Here is a 4,882-nt window from a genome sequence, read left to right as displayed (position 1 = left end):
CCGCAATATCACTCATATTCGAGTAGTAAACAGGCCAACCTGAACTGTAAAACATCCCATAAGTGGAGGTAAGGCATAAATTAGGAGTGAACTGAACACTGTTATGGGCAATTGGACTTCAAATAAAGTGTGGAAGGCAGTGAGGTTACTTTTTTCATGTTATGCAGATTAAACACACAGGGGAATTAGCTCATATGGTAGAGCGCTCGCTTAGCATGCGAGAGGTAGCGGGATTGATGCCCGCATTCTCCATTATGAAATTTGCATACATTTTATTTTTAACTTGTCATTGCCAAGGTCATTGCAGAGTAAGAACAGAAAAATCACAGATGGCTTTCAAATATGGTCTCATTATAACAACTAAAGTGGTTTAATCAAAAGGGTTCAGGTATTCTTTAGCACTTGAGAGGAATTTGAATTCTTATGCAATCTCAAAATGAAGTTCTCACAACTTCCATTTTCATTTTCTCTTATTTTATTTGACACTCTGTAATCTGAAGGATGTTTAAATCTGGCTTTCCTTGCAAAACAAGAGTAGAGGAATATCCAGGATTTGATTTTCTTCACAAAAAGTGATTGGTCTGCATACTGTCTTAAGGAGGGAGCCCGGCTAGCCCAGTCGGTAGAGCATGAGACTCTTAATCTCAGGGTTGTGGGTTCGAGCCCCACGTTTGGCGAAAACGAGTAATTTTTGCCTGAATATTACATTGACTCTCATAATATGGAGATTAATCTTGCATTAGACATGCAATAACTCCCACAAATTGTCCAGGAATGGATTTCCTTCATAAAAAATGATTAGTCTGCATACCATTCTGAAGTGGGAGCCAGGCTAGCTCAGTCGGTAGAGCATGAGACTCTTAATCTCAGGGTTGTGGGTTCGAGCCCCACGTTGGGTGAAGATGAGTAATTTTTGCTGGATTATTGCATTGACTCTCATAATCTGGTGATTATTCTTGCATTAGACATGCAATAAGTATCAAAAATGGTATCTCCCTTGGTTTCTCATTGGTGGGAAATTCAACTTCAAGATTAGGTAGGGTATGAGTCTAGATGAACACACCGCAATATCACTCATATTCGAGTAGTAAACAGGCCAACCTGAACTGTAAAACAACCCATTAGTGGAGGTAAGGCATAAGTTAGGAGTGAACTGAACACTGTTATGGGCAATTGGACTTCAAATAAAGTGTGGGAGGCAGTGAGGTTAATTTTTTAATGTTATGCAGATTAAACACACAGGGGAATTAGCTCAAGTGGTAGAGCGCTCGCTTAGCATGCTAGAGGTAGCGGGATCTATGACCGCATTCTCCATTATAAAATATGCATACATTTTATTTTTAACTTGTCATTGCCAAAGTCATTGCAGAGTAAGAACAGAAAAATTCACAGATGGCTTTCAAATATGGTCTCATTATAACAACTAAAGTGGTTTAATCAAAAGGGTTCAGGTATTCTTTAGCACTTGAGAGGAATTTGAATTCTTATGCAATCTCAAAATGAAGTTCTCACAACTTCCATTTTCATTTTCTCTTATTTTATTTGACACTCTGTCCTCTGAAGGATGTATAAATCTGGCTTTCCTTGCAAAACAAGAGTAGAGGAATATCCAGGATTTGATTTTCTTCACAAAAAGTGATAGGTCTGCATACTGTCTTAAAGAGGGAGCCCGGCTAGCTCAGTCAGTAGAGCATGAGACTCTTAATCTCAGGGTCGTGGGTTCGAGCCCCACTTTGGGCGAAAAAAGAGTAATTTTTGCCTGAATATTGAATTGACTCTCATAATATGGAGAATCATCTTGCATTAGACATGCAATGACTCCCAAAAATTGTCCAGGAATGGATTTCCTTCATAAAAAATGATTAGTCTGCATACCATCTTGGAGTGGGAGCCCGGCTAGCTCAGTCGGTAGAGCATGAGACTCTTAATCTCAGGGTCGTGGGTTCGAGCCCCTCGTTGGGCGAAAATGAGTAATTTTTGCTGGATTATTGCATTGACTCTCATAATCTGGTAATTATTCTTGCATTAGACATGCAATAACTATCAAAAATGGTATCTCCCTTGGTTTCTCATTGGTGGGAAATTTAACTTCAAGATTAGATAGGGTATGAGTCTAGATGAACACACCGCAATATCACTCATATTCAAGTAGTAAACAGGCCAACCTGAACTGTAAAACATCCCATAAGTGGAGGTAAGGCATAAATTAGGAGTGAACTGAACACTGTTATGGGCAATTGGACTTCAAATAAAGTGTGGAAGGCAGTGAGGTTACTTTTTCAATGGAGGAATTTAAATTCTTATGCAATCTCAAAATGAAGTTCTCACAACTTCCATTTTCATTTTCTCTTATTTTATTTGACAATCTGTCCTCTGAAGGATGTATAAATCTGCCTTTCCTTGCAAAACAAGAGTAGAGGAATATCCAGGATTTGATTTTCTTCACAAAAAGTTATTGGTCTGCATACTGTCTTAAGGAGGGAGCCCGGCTAGCTCTGTCGGTAGAGCATGATACTCTTAATGTCAGGGTCGTGGGTTCGAGCCCCATGTTGGGCGAAAATGAGTATTTTTTGCCTGAATATTGCATTGACTCTCATAATATATAGATTAATATAGCATTAGACATGCAATAACTCCCAAAAACTGTCCAGGAATGGATTTCCTTCATAAAAAATGATTAGTCTGCATACCATCTTGAAGTGGGAGCCTGGCTAGCTCAATCGGTAGAACATGAGACTCTTAATCTCAGGGTCGTGGGTTCGAGCCCCACGTTGGGTGAAAATGAGTAATTTTTGCTGGATTATTGCATTGACTCTCATAATCTGGTGATTATTCTTGCATTAGACATGCAATAAGTATCAAAAATGGTATCTCCCTTGTTTTCTCATTGGTGGGAAATTTAACTTCAAGATTAGGTAGGGTATGAGTTAGATGAACACACCGCAATATCACTCAAATTCGAGTAGTAAACAGGCCAACCTGAACTTTAAAACAATCCATAAGTGGAGGTAAGGCATAAGTTAGGAGTGAACTGAACACTGTTATGGGCAATTCGACTTCAAATAAAGTGTGGAAGGCAGTGAGGTTACTTTTTTCATGTTATGCAGATTAAACACACAGGGGAATTATCTCAAATGGTCGAGCGCTCGCTTAGCATGCGAGAGGTAGCGGGATCGATGCCCGCATTCTCCATTATAAAATTTGCATACATTTTATTTTTAACTTGTCATTGTCAAGGTCATTGCAGAGTAAGAACAGAAAAATCACAGATGGCTTTCAAATATGGTCTCATTATAACAACTAAAGTGGTTTAATCAAAAGGGTTCGGGTATTCTTTAGCACGTGAGAGGAATTTGAATTCTTATGCAATCTCAAAATGAAGTTCTCACAACTTCCATTTTCCTTTTCTCTTATTGTATTTGACACTCTGTCCTCTGAAGGATGTATAAATCTGGCTTTCCTTGCAAAACAAGAGTAGAGGAATATCCAGGATTTGATTTTCTTCACAAAAAGTGATTGGTCTGCATACTGTCTTAAGGAGGGAGCCTGGCTAGCTCAGTGGTTAGAGCATGAGACTCTTAATCTCAGGGTCGTGGGTTCGAGCCCCACGTTGGGTGAAAATGAGTACTTTTTGCCTGAATACTGCATTGACTCTCATAATATGGAGATTAATCTTGCATTAGACATGCAATAACTCCCAAAAATTGTCCAGGAAGGGATTTCCTTCATAAAAAATGATTAGTCTGCATACCATATTGAAGTGGGAGCCCGGCTAGCTCAGTCAGTAGAGCATGAGACTCTTAATCTCAGGATCGTGGGTTTGAGCACCACGTTGGGCAAAAATGAGTAATTTTTGCTGGATTATTGCATTAACTCTCAAAATCTAGTGATTATTCTTGCATTAGACATGCAATAACTATCAAAAATGGTATCTCCCTTGGTTTCTCATTGGTGGGAAATTTAACTTCAAGATTATGTAGGGTATGATTCTAGATGAACACACCGCAATATCACTCATATTCGAGTAGTAAACAGGCCAACCTGAACTGTAAAACATCCCATAAGTGGAGGTAAGGCATAAATTAGGAGTGAACTGAACACTGCTATGGGCAATTGGACTTCAAATAAAGTGTGGAAGGCAGTGAGGTTACTTTTTTCATGTTATGCAGATTAACCACAGAGGGGAATTAGCTCAAATGGTAGAGCGCTCGCTCAGCATGCGAGAGGTAGCGGGATCGATGCCTGCATTCTCCATCATAAAATTTGCATACATTTTATTTTTAACTTGTCATTGCCAAGGTCATTGCAGAGTAAGAACAGAAAAATCACAGATGGCTTTCAAATATGGTCCCATTATAACAACTAAAGTGGTTTAATCAAAAGGGTTCAGGTATTCTTTAGCACATGAGAGGAATTTGAATTCTTAGGCAATCTCAAAATGAAGTTCTCACAACTTCCATTTTCATTTTCTCTTATTTTATTTGACACACTGTCCTCTGAAGGATGTATAAATCTGGCTTTCCTTGCAAAACAAGAGTAGAGGAATATCCAGGATTTGATTTTCTTCACAAAAAGTGATTGGTCTGCATACTGTCTTAAGGAGGGAGCCCGGCTAGCTCAGTCGGTAGAGCATGAGACTCTTAATCTCAGGGTCGTGGGTTCGAGCCCCACGTTGGGCGAAAATGAGTATTTTTTGCCTGAATATTGCATTGACTCTCATAATATATAGATTAATATAGCATTAGACATGCAATAACTCCCAAAAACTGTCCAGGAATGGATTTCCTTCATAAAAAATGATTAGTCTGCATACCATCTTGAAGTGGGAGCCTGGCTAGCTCAATCTGTAGAACATGAGACTCTTAATCTCAGGGTCGTGGGT

At 39.1% G+C, this 4,882-nt stretch overlaps 1 non-coding gene across 1 annotated transcript; it reads left to right on the top strand.

Annotated features, from left to right (window-relative positions):
- The first annotated feature begins 4,606 nt into the window (after positions 1–4,606).
- TRNAK-CUU (transfer RNA lysine (anticodon CUU)) lies at positions 4,607–4,679 on the top strand. Its single transcript has one exon. It is a non-coding gene; the product is annotated as a tRNA-Lys (tRNA).
- Positions 4,680–4,882: the final 203 nt, after the last annotated feature.

Source organism: Lissotriton vulgaris, chromosome 1_1 (assembly GCF_964263255.1).
Source record: "Lissotriton vulgaris chromosome 1_1, aLisVul1.2, whole genome shotgun sequence".
Classification (NCBI taxonomy): Eukaryota; Metazoa; Chordata; class Amphibia; order Caudata; family Salamandridae; genus Lissotriton; species Lissotriton vulgaris.
Note: the sequence above shows the minus strand (reverse complement) of the source record. Positions and strands in the feature narration are given on the sequence as shown.